Source organism: Heterocephalus glaber, unplaced genomic scaffold (genome assembly GCF_053883595.1).
Source record: "Heterocephalus glaber isolate CG9 unplaced genomic scaffold, H.glaber_assembly_v1.0 deba00000122, whole genome shotgun sequence".
In the NCBI taxonomy this organism is placed as follows: domain Eukaryota; kingdom Metazoa; phylum Chordata; class Mammalia; order Rodentia; family Bathyergidae; genus Heterocephalus; species Heterocephalus glaber.
This window is the reverse complement of record NW_028258138.1, coordinates 12,839,830-12,862,639: the sequence shown is the minus strand read 5'-3', so window position 1 is coordinate 12,862,639 and position 22,810 is coordinate 12,839,830. Positions and strand designations below refer to the sequence as shown.

At 33.7% G+C, this 22,810-nt stretch overlaps 1 pseudogene; it reads left to right on the top strand.

Moving 5' to 3' along the window:
• The first annotated feature begins 21,093 nt into the window (after window positions 1-21,093).
• LOC101707913 (keratin-associated protein 22-1-like) lies at window positions 21,094-21,248 on the top strand (annotated as a pseudogene).
• Window positions 21,249-22,810: the final 1,562 nt, after the last annotated feature.

Here is a 22,810-nt window from a genome sequence, read left to right as displayed (position 1 = left end):
CACCTTGAATATTGTGGGTCAAATTCTTAACACGTGAGGGGACCTTTCTTATTTTAACCATAGCAGTATTAATTGGAGATATTAGTGTTATGTGATTCTTTTGGATCAAATTCTGATCAAGAATTTGTGAAAGTTTACCAAGTGCTATTAGTAAGATTAAATACAGTTTATAGCTATACAATATAGATGAATGAATGGTATTTTAAGATCATAAAATATGTGAAGAGTCCACAGAAATCATTTGGTAAAAAACATGATGTGATAGACTAGGGATGCTCTCACTTGAAGACAGGTGAATAATTTGGCAGAATTCTCATATCAAATGAATTTTTGAAAAATATATAGGCTATTTCTTAGTGTCAGATATATTATGTAAAAATTAAGAAGAAAATAAAGAGAAGTTGATCTATACTTCCACATTCTACCTCCAGTTTCCTGACTTATCAACATTATTGTGGCACATTTTTTACAATTTATGAATCAGTAGTGATACATTATGATTAACAATAGTCTATATTTTACACTGTGTCGCATATTCTGTGGGACTGAAATTGTATAATAACATATCCACAGAATTACAGTTCAGTATCATATAGAATACTTTTATTGGCTTAAGTACATCACTTCCTTCAGCTATTTACCCTTTCTTACTGTCACCAAAATGCTTGGTTAACCATCAACCGTACCATCAGCTAAATAGTTTTATTTTTCAAATGTTCCGTAATTAACATCATACAGGGCTGGCGGTTTAGCTCAGTGGTTCCAGCGCCTGCCTTGCAAGTGCAAGGTCCCGAGTTCAATCCCCAGTACCAAAAAAAAAAAAAAAAAAATCATACGGTAAGTAGTGTTTTCAAATCGTTTTAACATATTAACATGGATTTAGGTACCTGCCACACCTTTTCATGCGTTGATAGCTAATTTCTTTTAGTACTGAGTAAAATTTATTTCCTAGATGTACCACAGTTTATCCACTCATAAAATGGAGAACATTGTAGTTGGTTCTAACTTTTGGCAATTATGAACAGCCTCTATAAACATCTATGTACAGGTTTTGATATGGACGTACATTTTCAACTCCTTCCGGTAAATACCACAGTGTGCATTTCCCCGACTGCAAAATGAAAATGTGTTTAGTTTTGTATCAAACTGTGACACTCTCTTCCAAAGTAGTTGTACTATTTTGCAGTCCTGTGGAGCTTCTTGCCACACTCCATGGGTCAATATTGGTGTGGGTTAACTCAGAGGGCAGAAGACTGTTATCTCCCAGGAGCAGAACATCTTGAAGACTGGATGTTTTGCCAAATGGAGCAGTGATGGGCCTTACAGGGAAAACAGGGAAGCTCCCTAGGGGATAATCAGATAAAGGGTAATAATTCAGCCAAGCTGTCACCATGCCTTGCTAACTGAAACAAACCTCTGCACTCAGCAGAACACTATGACTTTTTTGGTCCTCCATAAATCTGGGAGTTTGAGTCAGCTCAGGGCTTCATTTCAGTGAAGCCTCCTGATCCGCTGCAAAGATATTCTGTCTCTTGCATTTTTCATTCATCTCTCTATCAAGGTTTGCTAGCTCAAACCCTGCAGAGTTCCACCAGGAAAAACAAATGTTGGATTGATCCACATATTCGTTATTATTGGCTATTTTCATTGGTTTACATTTTGGCCATGTTAATATATGTATAGCAGTATCTCACTGTCATTATAAATTGTAATTTCTAATAAGAACAGGTTATTTATCATCTTTTCATTTGCTTTTTTAATTATCTACTATGTTTTTTGGTAAGGTGACTGTTCAGATTATTCCCCACTTTTACTTAAGATGTTTGACTCTTTATTGCTGTGAAAACACCTCATTTTAAAGCCACTGGATTTGCCTAGATCACAAAATAACCTTGATTGTGAATACAGACTTTATCTTATGAATTAAAAAATTCTAAAGGATTTCTAAGGAAAAGTGACTATTTTTACAAGATTTGTTCAAGTCAGTGTTCTAAAACTTGAAAGTGTATGTTTATGATATGATATTGTCTAAAAAAGTATGAAAAAAGTGCTTGATGTTTTAAATTGTGCTGAATCAAACATCATAGTTTCAGCATTATTTTGAAAGTATTTTCTCTCATTTTTTCTTTCTTGCCATAGTGATCTTACAAAATGTGTGTTATAATCTGCATATAAACATTTTCAAAATAAATATTCAATATAATATACTTCCTGCCCTGTTTTGAATTCCTCTTCATTGTCTTCAAAATAGACTATACTTAAGCCTTTAAATTTTAAACATGGGGGTGTATGTCCCCTCATTGGCATTTGGATATAGCTATTTTACTGGTTTCCTTGTTTATATACATTCTTTAAATTTTATTTTGGATATAAAAATATCTAAATGTTTTTATACAGTGTGAAATACAAGTCAAAATTTTCTAGTAATATTTTAAACATCACTTGTTATAAAGTTGTTTTTTTTCCCTCACTGCTCTGAAGCATACATTTGGGATCACACCTAGTATTTCATACTGTTGATATTTCTAGGCTCTTCGTTTTCCTGCTTGATCTCCTTGTCTATATTATGCCAATAAAGTTTTCAGGATTAAACTTTTGGGGGTTGTTCTGGATTTACTTACTATTGTTTTCCATTTTAAATTTTTATTAGTACATTTTTGCAGTACATAATGACTACATTGCTTGTAGGGAGCTGGTACATGTACAACTTTAAGAACAAATCTTGGTACCAGAAAACCAAAATTTGGGTAAATTTTTACCAAAATAAAAAAAAAAACTAAAAATTTCTCTGGTATGTTATTGATGTTCATACACTTCATTAGGAAAGGAATTTGATGCATTTCAAGTTTGTAAGAGATATTATTTTAGCTTAGTCTTCAGTTTGAAACAAGAACACATAAAAATTCTGAACAATTCAAAAACAAGCAATGAAATTGAGGCTGTAATAAAAAGTTTATCAATTAAGAAAAGTCCTGGCCCCAACTGATTCACTGCTGAATTCTACAAGATCTTCAAGGGAGTTATAATACCAATACTCCACATACTCTAATAAAATGGAAAGGGAAGGAGTGCTTCCAAACTCATCACTGGAATCCAGTATCATTCTGATCTCAAAACCAGACAAAGCCCCAAGTGGAAAAGAAAACTACCGGACAATCTTCTTAATACACATAAATGCAAAAATCCTCACTAAGTTACTGGCAAATAGAATCCAACAAGTCATCAAAAGGATTATGCACCATGACCAAGTAGATTTCATCCCAGAGATGCAAGGATGATTCCACATATGAAAAATCAATAAATATAATACATCTTGTAAACAGAAGCAAGGGCAAAATCCATATGATCATATCAATAGATGTAGAACAAGCTTTTGACAAAATCCAGTGCTCATTCATGATAAAAGTCCTGAAAAAAACAGGTGTACAACTGTACCACAATTGGATAAAGGCCATTTAAGACAAACCAATGTCCAAGACCATATTAAGCTGAAAGTTTTCCCCCTAAAATCAGAAACAAGACAAAGATTCCACTATCAGCCATTTTATTCATTTGTGCACTTGAATTATTAGTGAGATAAATCAGGCAAAAGAGAGGAGGGGATAAATATAGAGAAGGAAAAAGTAAAATTAGAATTATTTGCAAATGACATAAGCCTTTACATAGAAGACCCCCCAAAAAAAATTCACCAAAAGACTTCGAGAATTAAGAAGCAAATTTGGCAATAAAGTAGGATACAAAATCAAATCACAAAAATTAATTGTGTTCCTGTACATGAGCAATGAAATCACTGAAAAAGAAATTAGGAAAATAATCCCATTGTTTACTATCAACAAAAATTAAATACAGATGAACTAACCTAACTGAGGAAGTGAAAGAACTCTACAACAAAAACTAAACAGCATTGAAAAGAGAGATTAAGGAGATTATCAGAAAATGGTAAGATATACCCTGTTACTGGACCATCATTGGCAAAATGGTTATACTTCTAAAACTGAAATACCAATTCAATGCAACCCCAGTCAAAATATGAATAACTTTCTGCACAAGACTAGAGAAAACAATTCTAAATTATATATGGAGCAAGAAAAAGCCCAGAATAGCAAAAGTAATCCTGGGCGAGAACAAAGCAATAGACATCACATCCCCAGACTTCATATTATATTAGAAAGCTACAGTGAATTTATTAAAAATCCTTGATATTGGCACAAAAAGAGATATATGGATCAATGGAACAGAATAGAGGAGCAAAAACAACCACATAAATACTCAGCTACCTGATGTTTGACAAAAGGACCAAAAAATAGAATGGTGGAAAGATAGGACCTTTAGCAAATGGTGTTGGGAAAATTGGCTAATCACATGTAAAAGACTGAAGCTAGACCCATATTTCTCACCACTTACTAAATTAAAATCAAACTGGACCAAAAATCTAAATATTAAAGATGAAACAACCTGCCAGAAGATGAAATGGGTAAAACGAAGTCAAGGGAGTAGGCAAGGTCTTTCTGAATAGACCATCAGTTGCACAAGAATAATAGCAAGGGTCAACAAATGGAACTATGTCAAATTAATTAATTTCTGCATAGTAAAGGAAGTAATGAACAAGGTAAAGAGGCGACCTATAGAATGGGAAAATATTTGCTACCAATATCTTGGGCAGAGGATTAATATCTAGACTATATAAAGAACTTAAAATTTTTTGACTCCTCAAAATAAAAGGATCAAGCAAAATAGGCAATTTAAATGAACAGACACTTCTCAGAAGAAGAAATATGAAGTCAATAAATACATGAAGAAATGCTGAACTTCATTGACCATTAGAGAAATGCAAATTAAAACAATACTGAGACTTTATTTTATGACACAAAGAATGGCAATCACCAAGAAATAAAAAGTAACAAATGTTATTGAGGCTTCTGTGACAAAGGAGCCCTCCTACATTGCTGGTAGAAAGGCATTCTAGTACAGTCATTGTGGACATCAGTATGGAAGATTTGTCAAAAAACTAAAAATAAGACATTCCATTTGACCCAGGTCTTCCCCTTCTAGGCATCCTTCCAAATCAGCTCAAGACATCATATTACGGTGCTCATAGGTCTCCATGACTATAGCAGCACAATTCATAATAGCTAAATCATGGAAGCAGCCCATATGTCCATCAACAGATGAGTGCATAAACAAATTGTGGTATTTATACATAATGGAATACTACTCAGCTATAAAGAAGGATACATTTGAGTCATTTGTTGGAAAATGGATGCAACTTGAAAATATAAGGTTAAGTGAAATAAGTGAGACACGTAAATACTGTATGATTTTTTTCTCATGTGAGAAATCCAAAGCAAACATAATATAAAGAGCAAAATAAAAGACCAATAAAAGCAAACAGGAAGATAGATCTTTTGCAAATGGGAAGCTACGAAGGGATGCAGTGTGGGGGAGATGGGGTGGAGAGAAACATGAAGAATTGATATGTGTTTTGTATATCTACCAACACCCCATAGTGAATGTAATCATTATGTGTTGCAAACATGAACTAAAAAAATAAATGAAAATGTGAGAAGGGGATATAGAGATAGAGGGAATGAGGGGGTGAATAGAAGGAGAAAAAGAGAGAAAAAATAAATTGGTCTTGAATTTTATTAAGTAGTTTTTCTACTCTGTAGAAAGAGCCCTATGAAGTTTGTTTTGTTTGTTAATTTTGATCAATCATGTTAACTTTGAAAACTTTCTTGTTTTTTGTAAAATAATTTCCAATTTAAAGAAAAGTTAGAAAAACATCACAAAATAATCCATTCCCCAAATCATTTGTGAATAATGTTAGACATGATGCCTCATCTTCCCAGAGTACTTTGAAGGTGCGTCATTTCCAGTGTCCGATGGAGGACCTTCCTCACCATCAACCATGAAACACCCCTCCACTACAAGAAAGGGACTGTGGTAGATCACTACACCTAAGCTTTAGGCCAAATCCAGTTTCCAATATTGTGCTTTGCAGTAAAATGATTCAACACTGGACTGTACACTGGATTGAGTTATTGTCCCATTACTCTTTTAATCTAGAGTACTTCCTGATTTTTTCTTTGATTTTTTCTTTGATTTTCATCACCTTCACATTATTTAGGCAGTTGACAAGGTATTTTGAAAACCATCACTAGTTTCAGGTTTGCCTGTTTTACCCATGGTTATATCTCAGTTTTTCATTTGGTGTGGGATTATTTAAGCAATGATGGTGGGTTTTTCCCATTATCTTTTGTCAGATAGTTCATAATTGTGATTCATCCCATTAATAAAAGTGTTAACCATAATTGATTATAGTAGTGCCTTTCATTTTTGTCCAAATACTTTACTGCTTTGTGATTAATAGGCATTTTATAATGAATTATTTTGAGACTATGTAAATATTTATTTTCCATCAAGTATTCGCCTAAGAGTTTTAGCACCTAGTGAAGTTTCTGGACTCAGCTTATTTTTTCCACAACGGTTATCAAATGCTGATTTTCCTCAGTATGTTCTCCATTCTGTTTTCATTACTTTGCATTCTACTGTGAGGAGAAGCTTCCACCACTTCCTATCTAATGATTTATTTCTGTAGATATCCTGTAAATATTAACTGATTAATATTTTATGAAATAGGTTACAATTTGCTTAAACAAGGTACTGTCAGTGGTATTATTGACCTTTACAAAATCTAAGTTATCTTCTTTGTTCTTATTCAGGTGTACTGTGTGCCTTCATCATGTTTTAAGAGTGTTTTGGCACAAAAGATGGTTTAATGTCATCTTTTAGCTTTAATCCCCAACATTAGTATTAATAAATATTCCCAAAGTGGCTCACTAATTTTTTTACTGGAGAAAACTATTTTAAAAGAAAGATCTGGGAAATAGATGTGCTCATTGTTTTTGAGGAGTTGCTATTCCCAGGTCTTCTAAATAGCCAAACTAATGTATGCATGTATATACATATATTTATTTTATTTACAGCAACATTTCTAACATTGTATTTATTCTATAGATATTAGGATGGCCAACAATTATAAATATACATATATCATACATCAGAGGACTTAAGTATGAAAAACAAATAATGACACTTTTGAAGAAGTAAATATAATAATCATAGGAGATTCCACTTAAAGTTGGATAGAACTCTGATAGATAATAAAAAATGAAACAACTGACTTGAACAGCATTATAGATTAAATGGACCTAACAGTCATGTGAAAAATTTTTTATCCAAAAGAAGATAATGGATATTTTTCTCAGGCACACACGGAACATTTTCCAGGATAGATCATATGTTATATCAAAAACCAATACAAACAAATTTAAGAAAATAAAAATAGCTCCAATTATATTTTTCAAACCTAATAGAATAAAACTGGAAATCAATAGCAGGAAGAAAATGGAAAAAGTCACACATATGAACAAAGTAAACAACATATTGGACCAAAATGAAAATCAAAACTATATACAAAGAGTACATTGAGACAAATAAAAGCATAAATTCACCACAACAAGACATATATAATTCAGCAACATCCACAGTAGAAGGAAAATTGGAACAGTAAATACCAGGGCTAAAAAAGAATAAAGATATCAAATAAACATACTAAATTTATATCTAAAGGCACCATGTGGATCAATGAGAAAATATGTTGAATTTGATACCCAGTACTGCAGGAAAGAAAGAAAGAAAAAAGAATAAACTAAGACAAAAGTTCATAGAATGAGGGGAATAATAATAAATAGAATGAAATTTTTTCATAAAATGTGATACCAGCAAGATGGCTGACTAGCAGTGACTGGCACACTTCCCTACACAAGAATAGATCCAAACTACAGGAAAAAAAAATCAACTTCTAGTACACTGGGGTGTTTGAGGCAGAGCATCAGAATGAAGAGGAGATTGTTCTACTAATGTTGGACCATAGAAAGGTGCAGGATGGCATTATAAAATATAACTAAGCACAGAGCTTATACTGCCTTGTCTCTCCAGTGAAGATCAACCTTGAACCAAAACAACTTTACATGACAGGGAAAAGGCAAAAGGGGCCATGGAGCAGGCACATTAACATCATGAATATTTAAACAACTTGCTTCTTAAGAAGCCTGAAGGCCTCACTGGTCTTTATCATTTTGGAGGGTGTCCATAGCATGGCATTGGCCCAGAGAACAGGCCCAGACTGTACAATGCCCACTCCCACCCACACTACTCCTTCACAGTGCTGTCTTCAGATATGGCCCTACTGGGTACCTCTGAATCAGATGGTGACTGATGAAGCAACTCAGTTGACTTAGCCCTGAACACCTGGGTAACTTGGGTGGTCAAAACCACCAGCCTCATTGCCTGGCAGAAAGAAGGAAGCTCACTCCGAGCCAGGGTGGCTCTCCAAATCCACTGGAGGACATCTCAAACAGTGACAGGTATCCCTGTTTGGAAAAACCGGAGTGGCTTAGTCCCCACTACTATATGACAAATCAATTAATATCATATAACAAGTTTCACAGACTGAAGCAAAACTATAATCATCTCAAGCAATGCCAAAAATACTGGAGAAAATCTGAAAGACATTTATGATAAAGCACTAATAAATTAGATATGGAAGAAAGTGACTATAAGACAATAAAGGCCATATAAGAATATTCCACTGATAGCATCAAAATCATGGTGGAAAAGTTAGAATCTTTCCCTAAGACTTCATGTGAGGAAAGGATCTCAATTGTACTATTTCTACAAACACAGTACTATAAATCACAGTGCTATAAATCCCGGTAAGAGTAACTAGGCAAGGAAAAAACAAACACACACACACACAAACAAATTAGGGAAGAAGAACATGTATCTCTTTCTGCAGATGATGTGATCATATATGTAGAACTACTTAAAGAGTAAAATGAAAATAGCTGTTGAAAATAATAAATAAGTTTATTAAATTAACAGGATATGCAATGGGCATACATAGATCAGTGGCATATTTGTGTAAAAACAACATACTATTTGTAAAGAAATTTAAGAAAACAATCACATTTATAATAACAGTAAAAGAATGAAATATTAAGGAATAAACTTAGACAAAATGTTACAAAACTATAAACTTAAAGTTGCAAAACATTACTGCACAAAATTAAAGTATCTGCAGAGGCAAGAAAAGGATTTCATGTTCATGAATTGGGAGAGGTTATATTACTAAAATGTAAGTACTAGTCAACATAATTTATATATTCAATACAATTTCTATAAATATCTCAATGGCATTCTTAATAAAAAGAAAATAAAGAAAAACAATTTTAAAATTCATAACCCCCCAAAAGATCCTGAAAAACTAGAATAGTATTCAGAAGAGAAAGCTGAAAGAATTCCACTTCCTAATTTTAAAATATACTACCACCCTATTGTAATCATACATACTTGGAGTCAGAGATGTTGAGATTTTGATGAAAGGATACAGAATTTCAGTAATACAGGATAAATAAGTCCCACAAACTCTCAATAACAAGAGTTACAAATACACACAGTATGTTATAGTCAATTTCTAGAAAAGGATAGATCTAAACAAAAATAAAAAGCAATCCATCCATTGACAAATGTATTAATTATCTTCATGGTATGATGATCTAAAATGTATATAACAATATCAAGTTGTATACATTATATCCATATATGTATATGGATATATATTTGCATATATTTATTTATATATATTTTTAAATAAACACACAAATTTCCCGTGGAGGAAATGCTGCATTTTATATTTTGAAGGACATTTTCACTAATACAGACTTATAGGCTATTGGGACTATTCTGTCATGATTGTCATGAAAGATGATGATCTTTTCAAAAAAGAAAACAATGCAGGATATTTGGCACCATATATTAGCATGTTGCATTAGTTTGCACCTATATCATATATGATTGTCCTCTATGACAGCTGATGCATATGACTGCATTGATGTTTGAATTTTTCAGGATTTGGTCAAGACTATGGAAATGACTTTGCATAAGTTACAGAGAAACAAATGAATATACAACCATGAGAAAGGACTAAAACAAAAGTGAATAAAATCCTCTACAGTTTCTCAAATCCATTATTAATTGAAGAAAGTAAGAAGCATAAGGAGAGTTAGCATATTGACAGGGAAAGATGCCTACAGTATGCAAGTAGTGTTCTACAGGGGAACATATTTTAGTCCCTGCCCTTGTATCTTTTTACTTATGCTAATGTAATAAATCAGCATCGGACAGCTCTCTGGGTCTCCTTTTTTACCAGGAGCCTGTTACTGACAGAATCTATAGGGGGACCATGCTAGGAAGTAAAGGAAACCAGTATGTCTGTGAATGGGATACAAAAAGAAATAGAGAAAATGGTGCTTAGTGGCCAATAAATAGCAAATACAATATCATAGGATTCACTGAAACACTTTGTGTTCCTCTTTTACTTATTATATTACAAAACAATCTTCTGTCTCATACCAGGACATCTTAAGGAAAACTCTAGAGCATATTTTCATCTAAATGAAGATCTGCTTTCAAACAGTTTAAAAACAAAAGACAAAGGCTAAAACCCACTCACCAGTTTCTTTAAATTGCTCATATAAAATGCCTTAATGAGGCCCTGTGTTTCCCGTTATCTCTATCTAATAACAGCCTCACACCGTTATGTTTAATGATGCATTGCCTACAAGAACATTATTCCCATATTCTTTCTAAGCAATTTCCACATGACACTGTGCTTCTGTGTGACTGCCTTTCAATCCTTCCACCTCCCACTGTCATGGCTCCTTTATAATACAAAGAGAGAAAGAAAATCCTGCCATGCCTCCTGGCTGTTGATGCTGTGGCTCTGTCAGTTTTGTAGAATGTTCTCTATGAAGGACCCCTTGCAACCATCTCTACACATCAGTCCATATTTGAAACATGAGCATTTCCAAAGGTGGTACAAAAGACCAACACATGTAGCCAAGCTGAAAGCAAATTAAAGTAAATCATTCTTAGATGCCTGGAATTGTATGAGACGTGATTAAAAAATACACTATCTTTAAATATGTTTAATTGTTATTGTAAAAGACACATTGCTGTTAATCCTGCTTGCCTCAAGCACACTTATGCCACCATTCTTGCTCCTTTCTGAAGCAGTTCTGGAGTCCTCTCTCATGAGTGTCTTTAGTTACACTGCCATGGCTCCCTCAGTGTCCTGAATCTATTCAATGAGTTTATCTCTAAGAGTCTTGTAACTTTAGAGAAGAGCCAGAAGTTGCACGGTGCCATCCCCAGTGAATAAGATGAATAATGACACACCATAGTGTTTTTACCAGCCTGCTTTCCATAAGATGGGACTGGATATCAGCATTCAGTGTATTTTCTTGTTACCACAACTCCTAAAGACACTCTTAAAAAGGACTTCTGGAACTGCTACACAAAGTGCCAAAAACAATGGAACAAGTATGTTTGAAGAGAGGGGGAATATTTTGAGGGGTATTAATGGCATTGTGTTTTTTAATGTAATAATATTTTACTTAAATATTCATTTGATCACCCTTTATATAACACAGAATAACACAATAAATCATTTTAACTCCAGATAGAGTACATTAAAATGTTTACATTCTCTTCCACTGTGAGTTTCCCTCAAAAGTATCTTTCTGAAAAATTCCCCTTCTACAATTTAAACTATGTCATCATCTCATAAGATTATCAGCAGAATGGGCTGGGGTTTTAGCTCAGTGGTTCTGGCACCTCCCTCGCAAGTGCAAGGTCCCGAGTTCGATCCTTGTAACAAAAAATATATATATATATCAACAGAAGATAATCTGGAGCCATGAAATATCACTGGATTTTAGTGAGTATTAAATTTTATTGAGTGAATTATATTCATATTTATTGAGAGCTTTTTTGATCTCTGATGAAAGACTCAAACCTAACTGATATAAACTGTATTTTTAAAATTTAAGTAAAATAGAACAAAATTATATTCCAAGTCAAGGTTCCATTTGTGTGGACTGCGTTAGTGATGATTTTCCTCTGTTCCTCTGATGCTATTCTTTCAGTCAATTAAACACTTTGTGCTCTTTTTGTTCACATAATATTTTGCCTTGGTAGCATAAAATCTGTAAGGGACCAGAAAATAATTATCTCCATCATGATTAAATATTCACCTGAAGGAAAACCCTGGAGCACATTTTCATCTAAATGAAGATTTATCTTCACAAAGTACTAATATTCTCAAACAAGAGTTGAGAAAGATTAAAAACAGGTCCAAGAATTCCATGGGCTTCTCTGACTCATTGTGCACTTTGAACCAATATGTTCCTGCAGGAACAACAAAGTAATGGTAAAATCAAAGATAAGGCCATATGTTTCGAGGTTTATAGCCATCTTGTAACACATAATGCTACAATGATGAAACAGGTCACATTGGAAAACGTAATCTCACTAATGATATTAATATAGTACATTGTATCAAAAATATCTGGCACATAGTAGTTCTCTATCAGTATCATCTGGATAATAGATTGCCTTTTGCTTAAATAGTGTATTAGTTTAAACCATGTAATTTAAATAAATTCCATGATTCAACTGCAAACATGAAAGAAATTGAAGCTGTGTATGCCTACATACAGATTCTCACTGCCAAAGCATTGGGTGTAATAACACTACTTAGGGAATCCGTATGTGTGAGAGATGAAAAATTTGGTTTAGGCACACTTCACTTCTTTTTTATCAAACTTCCTTAACTACAGTAGGAATGATATAAATAATGATGACTTCACTCGCCAATGTAATAACTGAATGAAATTGGGCCAAATTAAGATGTCTTTAATTAGGTAAATCATAAATACTTCAGAATGCAAGTGAAAAGATATTAATACATTACATACAAAAATGCAGTGATTCACCTGTCTATTGACTGATGGCACTTTATTTGAGTGACAGTACAAATTATAAGGAAAGAACTGCTCATGTCTTTTGCACCCAGCAGAAGAGCATTTTCAAAAGATCTTACACTCGGCAGTTCTAAACACTCACTCTGAGGTAGAAATCTCTGTTACTTGACTAAACTTTCTACTCTGACCCCAGATGCCACAATAGAAACCACTGTGGTGCCTGCTCACTGATGATGGTGGCTCATCTGCAGCACAGAGCTTGGGTTCTATGGGTTCTGTGGGTTCTAGCAAGGTTCTTCCTAACAGCACAACCTGCAAGACTCCACCACCTGCATTTCCTATATTGCCTGCATAGTCACATCAGAAATGAGAACTTCACGCCTGACTTCTGGGAAGAAAGTATCCAGTTTCAATATTTTCCATTTTGAATAACTAAAACCAATGCTATCATATCCTTTGATACTGTGTATATAAATCCTTTGCCCTCTGTTAATCTTATCCTTCCTTTGAACCACCATTCCTTGGTTTCTGCAGAGGGCTGGCTTCACAGCCCCAGAGGACGCCAAATCTGTGGCTGTTCAGTCTCACACAAAGGGGGAACTTGCACATACCCTACAAATTATCCTGCATACTCTAAATCATCTCTGAGCAACTTCAAAAACATAACATAATGTGAATTTTATGAAAGTAGCTGTTATTCTCTATTATTTAGGGAAAAATGCACAAAAAATCTATTTATTCAGTAGAGGTGCATTGTTTTTCAAAATAGTTTCATTCTGAGTTCAGTTGAATCCCTGGATGAGGAATCTACAGAGACATAGGGCTGACTGCGGATTTATTTCATATATTTGACAGGAGAAAATAAAGTTCATATTTAATAAACTGAGAAACCCTATAAGTTGTGTTTCAACATAAGTATATTGATTTCTCACCATGTTTTTTGCTTTTTCTCTTTGTGTGTACATAAGAGAAACGAGCAGAGGTGGAGAGATTGAGATAGAGAAACAGGATGAAATAGAAACAGAGAGAAAAAGATAAATCCTGAAGAGTAACACTGCCTTCAGATGTCTCCTGAAGTTTTAACCTACTTAAAAAAGCAAGGATTTGAATATTAGTTATTTTCTTCTCACTTCATATAATTTGACACAGAAGCCACTGCTCCATTTGATCAGATAATCAATTTATTCATATATCAAACTTCTATACGACTCTTTTGTTCATCAGTATAGACCCCTTTCCTATCATTATGACAACCATGGTCTTTCTTTCTATTGGTCCCCTAAGTTTGGGCTGAGTTACTCAGCGCTGTGTCACAGGCAAATGATTTTCTGCCTGATCCTCACATGAAGCTGTCTCCATGGCACATGTCATGGCGTGGCAAGTGCAGTACAGATTCAATATGAAGTCAGGTGGCTGCAGGCTAGGTGGTGTTTGATATTAAAATCCTCTAGAAAAGGTCTGCTGTTCACCACTTCACCACAGCAGTCTTCAAAGTGCTGAGTCCCTGGCTGCTTCTTTTACCACCATTTACATCTTATACCTTCAATTTTTTCCTTGGAAATTCAGCAAAGCTCTTCTCATATATTCTGTGTTTTCCTAAGATGTTTCCTGATATGGATAAATGACAAGAAACCAACACAATTGTACACCATAGTAATCAGAGACCTTTCTATTTGATCATATAATAATAAACACTTTTTTCCTGAAAGTTAATCCTGCATTACAATATTTTAAAGGTCAATAATATTAATGAAATTCTAATTGGACAATAGAGGCATCAAACATTCTCTGCACATTTAAAACATGTATCTTGTTTGAAGAAATATGGAAATCTTTGATATTAAATATATATTTTACCAACTGAATAAAAATTTTTAATTCAAATGTAAGAAGACATACTTCTAGCCATTTGCATTTGGATTTGCTTATGCTCATCTAAATTTTTTTAAGTGGCTTTTTCTACAGTAATAGTTTTAGTCACTTCAGATCATTTAAAATTGTGTGTATCTGTGTTTTGTGTCATTTGCAATGCTCATGGCTCGATTATATCATTATAGCCATGCCTCTGATAAAGGTTTCTCAGTTTTAAAACCACAGTCTGCCTACCTGAAACAACTCCAGACATACTCAGCCACCTCATCTTTGACAAAGGAGTCAACCATCCTCACTGGAGGAAAGATAACCTCTTTAACAAATGGTGTTGGAAAAACTGGACTTCAACATGCCAAAGATTAAAACTGGACCCATATCTTTCACCATGCACTAAACTAAGATCAAAGTGGATTAAAGATTTAAATATTAAAACAGAAACACTAAATTTGCTGTAAGATAAATTAGGTAGAACTCTCGAAGACATTGGCATAGAAAAAGACTTTATGAACAAATCCTCAGTAGCATGGGAACTAGCACAAAGAATCAACAACTGGGATCTCATCTTATTAAAAAGCTTCTGCACTGAAAGAGAAAACACCAACAGAGCTAAGAGGCAATCTAAAATGTGGGAAAATTTTTTTTACCAGCCATTCCTCAGACAAAGGTTTACTATATATATATATATATATATATATATATATATATATATGACACAATATATAAAGAACTCAAAAAAATCAGACCCCTGAATATAAAGACCCAATTCAAAAATGGGCATCTGAAATGAACTGACATTTCTCTTCAAACAAGTAAAAGCAGCAAATAAACACACAAAAAAATGTTCAACATATTTGACAGATGCAGATGAAAACACCGCTGAGATTCCACCTCACCCTAGAAAGAATGGCTGCTATCATGAAATCATCCAATAACAAATGCTGGCAGGGGTGTAGGGAGAAAGGAACCCTTCTCCATTGTTGGTGGGAGTGCAGACTGGTGCAACCACTGTGGAAATCAATATGGAGATACCTAAAAAAACTAGGAGTAGAAGTCCCATTTGACCCAGCTGTTCCTCTGCTGGTTATCTTCCCAAAAGAATCATACTACAGTGATATATGCACATCCATGTTTATAGCAGCACAGCTTGTAATAGCTAAAGCTTGGAAACAGCCCAATTGATCATCAACTGAAGACTTGAGAAAGAAGATGTGTTTTTTTTTTTAATAAAATGGAGTACTGCTCAGCCTTAAAGAACCAGAAACTAGAGACATTTATAGCTAAGTGGATACACATTGAGGCGATATTCTTAAGTGAAATAAATAGGACACACATGTGTAAATACCGAAAAGTTTCTCTGATGTGAAAAACTAAAAGTGTAAATAAGGATCAAAATGTATAATTGATATTGTGAAATAGGCAGAAAAGTTCTACTTTTCCCCTACTCTTGTAGGGCAAGTGGGAGGGGAGGGGGAAAGGACAGAAGGGGGAAAAATATGAGAAAAGAAAAAAAATGGAAACAAAATCTTTGTAAATAGGGAGGGGTGGAGGGGGTGAAGAGAGGACAGGGAATGGGGAAAAATAAGAACCAAGATACATCATGTAAAGGTACAAGATCACAATGATGAATGTAACTGTATTGTACACCTAAAATGTACCAATAAACTTAATGGAAAAAAAAAAACATAGTCTGCCTAAAGAATGAATATAGGTGTTGTCTGAAACAATTTTCTCATTATTTGGACAAAAATACCTCACCACAACGTAAACAAGGAGAGGTTCATACTGGCTCAGCATCAGCTAGCAACAAGGGAGAGATGGCATGGTGAGAAAGCCTGGGTGGAGCACAAGCTGTTCTTCTCATAGAAGCCAAGAAGCAGAAAGGCAAAGTAACCCTTCCGGTCACATGCTCAGTGACCAGCCCCTGATCATTAGTGCACGGATACTGGGATAAACTTAGCACCTCATGATCCTCTCAAAGTCACCTCTCAAAAGCTCTGCCTGCCTGTGTGATAATTTAGAAGAACATTTTAGATCTAAAGACTAATAGGTGTTGTCATACTGAAAATGTCAGCAATAATAATAACACTCTATCTCACCAACATCACACCAAATAGCATCTCAAAATATAGCATTTTGTTCTAACATTTTAAAATATTATATGAATTATACATGGCAATGGGGGAAGGAACTTCAATTGGACAGAGTTTCATTAAATGAAAGATGGAAAGGAAATAAAACCAATGCATAAAATTAAAATAAAGAATAATTATTTCCACAATCATAACATATTTGCTGAGTAATAAATTAAAACTAGATTTTTAAAAATCTAGAAGCCTGGTTTTTATCTGAGGTATGTGTTCATACCTATTGATTTTCTCCAAAATAAAATTGTTTCAATCCTAAAAGAAATTAGGTTACATTTGGGAAAATCTAACTAATACCATCGAATGCACTGAAATGCTAATGTGAAAAAGGAAAGATTAAGGGACCAATATGCTCATGACAAAACATTGTTTGAAAGTTGGGTGAAATTCCACTGTTCTTGCTTCTAGGACACATGCACAAGGATGCTAGGAGAAGTACAATCAGCAGAATTTTGTGTGTTACCCCCAACTCAGGACAGCCAATCACAATTGGAGACATAAAAAACCACAATCCTGAAAATGATGTACTATTAAAATCCAAAGCTTAACACACCACCATTTCTCATTGAGATACTTTAAAAATTCTAAAGTTGCTGGGGTTGGTCTCATAAGCAAACAGTATGAGCTATTTGAAAATGGGAAATATTGTCCATATCAAGCAATGAGAAATAATCACCAAAGCTCAGAATTTGCTAAGAGAAAGTACTCTTCATTGAAAAGGGAGAATCTCTTATATGGTAGCCCGTAACACAGGTGGATCGTTATTTGCAAGGAGCCTTATTTTATGTAATCTTTGCTTGAATTATGACAATTAGACTTTCTTCTTTCTTTTCCTTCCTTCCTTCCATTCCTTCCTTCCTTACTTCCTTCCTCTCTCTCTCATTCTCTCTTCTGTCACTCTTTCTCCTTTCTTTTCTTTCTTCTCTTTTTCTTGGCTTTCTTCTCTTTCTTTCTTTCTTTCTCCTTCTTTCCTTCTTTCCTTCCTCCCTTCCTTCCTTCCTTCTTTCCTTCCTTCCTTTCTTTCCTTCTTCCTTATATGCTAGGTTCCTTTTTAAAAACTTTAGATGGATCTTGTTTTGGGACCTTTCCAGGATGGGCTAAAATGTCTAAGCTCAAGTAATTGTGCCACTGAGGCTCTGAAGCTACAGGCAAGTGTCACCAAACCATTTCTATCAGATAATAAGACGTGTTCTAACAGTAAAATAGGAAAAGGAAATATCTCTATGGTGAAATGTAATACTATTTGAATTGTCTATAATTTAATAAAAATATTGGGATTATGAAATCCAATGGATGTATGTAAAATAGTAACAGACAGTAAAAGCTAAATAAACATAAAAACCTACTGAAGTTTGCAGACAGAAAATTTTAGAATACCTATAATTAAAAATATTAAAGGAAATTTGCAACATATTAAACAACTTGAATAATTCACCATAGATCCTAATGTACATTCTAGTAATAAAAATTGAATAATTTATTTAAGAATCAATAAATTTAGGTGAATTATTAAAATGAAAATTATATTGATAAAATACAGTCAATCAGAATAAAAGAAAAATTGGAATGTAAAATATTGAATAGAATATAAAGCAACTGTCAGATATCATGAAATGGTAAAATACACATATAAGTGGAATTTGTCAGAAAAAAATAAACCAGATCATTTTTTAATAGAAAAATAGTATACATTTTTTCAAAACAGTTGAAAGACATCAGTCCACAAATTCTAAAACATTTTCACAGTCAAGAGAAATAATGCCAATAAAGATCACATATAGGCATAACTCAGCTAAACATTAAGTATAAAACCAAAATCTTTTATTTACTGCTAATTTTTTTAGTCATTAAGCTTATTGGTACATTTTAGGTATACAATATGATGACACTCATCATTGGGAATTTGTACCTTTATATAATATATAGGTTCTTATTTTTTCCCCATTCCCCTGCCTTCCCATCAAAATGTATAATAGATAATGTGAAATAGGAAGAAAAGTCCAAAGAAGAAGGGGAAGTAGGAGAGGTAGGGGAAAGGAAAGGAATAAATATGAGATAAGGAAAAAATGGAAAAAAGTATTTTTAAAACCAAAATCTTAATTGAGGTAACTAAAACAACATGTTACCTGCCAAGAATCAAAGAGGTTGACAGTAAAACCACTCTATAGAAACAAATGGAGTGGGAAGAAAATATAATATGTTCAGGATGGATTGTGGATAATTGTCAATCATCATCTATAATTTCAAACACTCAAAACTGCCCATATAATGAACTAAACTGAGAAAACATATTAATAAAATATTAAATATTATCTTAAAAGTAAAGAAAATATAACATAAAAGTTACCAAAAAAAGAGGAAAAAACTTTTCAATTTTCAACAATAAAAAATGATAGGATTATGTAGGAAGAAAGTGATTAAAATAAAATCATGGATATTTAAAATCTTTAAAAATTAATAAAAATAAAAATAAATATTGATTTGCACATATAGATGACAATTCTTTTTTTTAATTAGCTAAAACATGGAAACAGCCCAATTGCCCATCAACTGGAGACTGGATAAAGAAGATGTGTTTTTTTTAAATATAAAATGGAGTACTACTTACCCATAAAGAATGAGAAATTAGAGGCATTTATAGCTAAATGGATGCACATTGAGGCCATATTCTTAAGTGAAAAAAATAGGACACACATGTGTGAATACCAAATAGTTTCTCTGGTGTGAGAAACTGAAAGTCTAAATAAGGACCAAAATGTATAATAGATAATATAAAAAAGGAATGACAATTCTTTTTGATGTTTTAATACACAAAATGACATGTAGGCAAGAGAATCATTAAAGAATGTGCACAAAAATATGTAGCTCTATGTAACTATGTAAGCTTACTATGGAAGAAGAAAGACTAATATGTAATGCAACACACTGTCATAAGTAACTGAAACTGAAGTAGTCACAAAATACAAACATTTAGTGGGCAGTGAACTAACTGGAGATAAAAGGTTGACATTTGAAATAGTGATGTCTCTTCTTTGACCTAGCAATACTGGATCTAGATGTATACCCAACAAATATGACAGTTTTTACAGATCATTCAGGGAAGGCAATGCAAAAATAAGCAGTGAGTTGGACTCTGCAGGTCTTATGCTCAGTCTTTCAACTCTCAGTTCTGCTATCATTTTGTCAAAGCAACCCTAGATCATGTGTAAACAATTGGATGCGGATTTTTTTCTTTAAAATACTATTTTCCAAACAAATAATGGAAAAGTTTGTGGAACCATAAATTAGGATATTACATAGCAGAAATTATTCTTTCTTCTCACACCATTAGGAAAGACCTGAGGATGGATCATTCAAATTAACCATGGTGTATTTCATAATTACATTTATAATATGGTTATACAGATTGACAAAGGGAAGCATAGAACTTACAGAGTCTCTGGTCACAAAATGGAGATTTGTTTTCTGGGAAGGCGAATAGAATTTACTCAAGGTATAAGCTCAGATTAATTGTCCACTGTGTACATATATGATAGTAACTAGTTACAAATTTACCAAAAGAAGACAGTTAATAGTTCATTTATCATGTACAAGAGTGAAGGTAAAATTTGGTACTAATAAGAAATTCAAAAAAAGACAAGGTGGAGAGGAAAGAAAAATAAGAGAGAAGCAAGGAAAGAAGGAAGGAAGAAGGAAGACAGGCAAGTAAGCAAGCAGAAAGAAGAAAGGCAAGAAGGAAGGAAGGAAGGAAGAGAGGGAGGGAGGGAGGGGAAGGAAAGAAAGAAAGAGAAAACATCCCTGAGGAGTGAAAGAAACAAAGATAAAAATAGGATACCTGTATTTATGATTTGTACCATAACCTTTAAACAAGTCATATGTCCACAATTAACTAAATATAGAATGAACTACAGCCTTGAAAATACAAAAGAATTTTATTTTAAAGGCTCATAATTAGATGATGGATTCCTGGCATGGAAAGAATATATTAGTTATGAGGGGACTTCTCTTTTCAATAAGTAAAGATAATGATGCTGTTGTTGAAACCACATTCTTGAGATAATATGTTGCTGCCTTTCCTGTGACTTCTCCACCCACCACCCAAGAGGTATAAAGGGCCCTTGCAGACCATGACATCCAAACTCCAGATACATACTTCCTAGTTTTCTACCAAACAGTTCACTCCTGACACCATGAGCTACTATGACAATTACTATGGTGGCCTGGGCTACGCTACGGTGGCCTAGGCTGTGGCTATGGCTGTGGCTATGGTGGCTGTGGTGTCTGTGGTTATGGCTGCTGCCACCCCCTATGCTGTAGAAGATACTGGACCCATAGTTTCTACTGAAGAATTTCTACAGCTTCCTACTATTTGCTGTAACTTCCTGTTTTATTGAAATGATCTCCAATGTTCTTCACATGAAAAAATTTTAAACATCTTCAAACTCTAACTACACACCAAGCTATCTAAAAAAGACAAATCTGCAACAAGCCATTTTGATTCATCAGTATCAAGTGAATTATGTGATAATTTGTAGAACAATTTCTGTGCTGTTTAGGATGATATATAATATAATCAATTTTAACTTAATTTTTATATAAAGAGATTTATTATTGGACAAACTATATTTTATAACAAATATTGCTTCATTACTATTGTTACCAATATTGTCATTATATTAGCAATTTTCCTTATATGTTTGTATGTTTGTGTGTGATGAATCACATGTGTATGGTTGTGGTGTCATGAGGCAGTAAGAAAGACAGATGGAAAGGGGAAGGTAAAATAGGGAGTGCTAGGAGGTAGGACAGGAGTGGGAAAGCTCTTTGCCATAATTAGTAGTCTGAACTGGGTAAAAATCCTAATTTTTTGCACCAGATCTCACATATTTTTTGTTTGTTTGTTTTGTTTTGTTTTTTGGTACCGGGGATCAAACTTGGGTCCTTGCACTTGATATCCTTTTTGATCTCACAGACCATTTTTTAACTTACATTATTCATGTAAGTTTTAACTAAGTTTTAAACATAGTTATTTCTAAAATAATGACTTGCATTCACAGCTGATCATTTCAAAAAGTTTGTGTCTTTTCTCTGTGCTTTGCCATTTGCAATACCAAATTGGTATTATATGAGCTGGATTATATTAGTTAGATTATATCAGCTAGAGCTCTGCCTCTATGAAATGTTTCTCATATTTTTTTAAAAAAATTCTGTCTATAGAATAATCATAAGTGTTTCTTAGTCATTTTTCATGTCTCTTGGACAAATATGACACCCACCTCTTAAAGGGGACAGGTTTATATTGTCTCATGGTTGATTGGCCCTAAGGTAGAAATGGCATGTTGAAAGGACCTCAGTAGGCCATGGGCTGTTAATCTCAGGGCAGCCAGGAAGCAGCAAAAGACAAAAAGAGCCAGGGAGGAAGATACACTCTTCCAGGTCATACCCCCAGTGACTGGCCTGTAATCAATGCTGCCTTCTAACAGCACAACCAGCTGTTAAATTATAAGTCGATGAATACCTTGATGAGTAGAGGGACCCCATGATCTACTAACAATGCAAAAGCTTTACATTTGAGTGCTTGAGAGTTTGAAGGGACATTCTGGATCTATATCTTATAGTGTCTTATCATATTAAAAATATTATCAGTGATAATATTATCAAAAATTCAGACTTAAATATATGGCTTCAACAATTTCTCAAAATATAGCACTTTGTTCTAATTGCATAGAAAATAATTTATGGATTATACATAGCAAGAATAATTGTTTTTCAAAATCATGAGTTATTTGCTCAGTAACCTAAAACATTAGATTATGAATTTATTAACCAGAATCTTGGTTTTTAATAAAGTTATGGGCTCATGCATACCGTCTCAAAAGAAAAATTGCTTCATTCCTAAATGATATT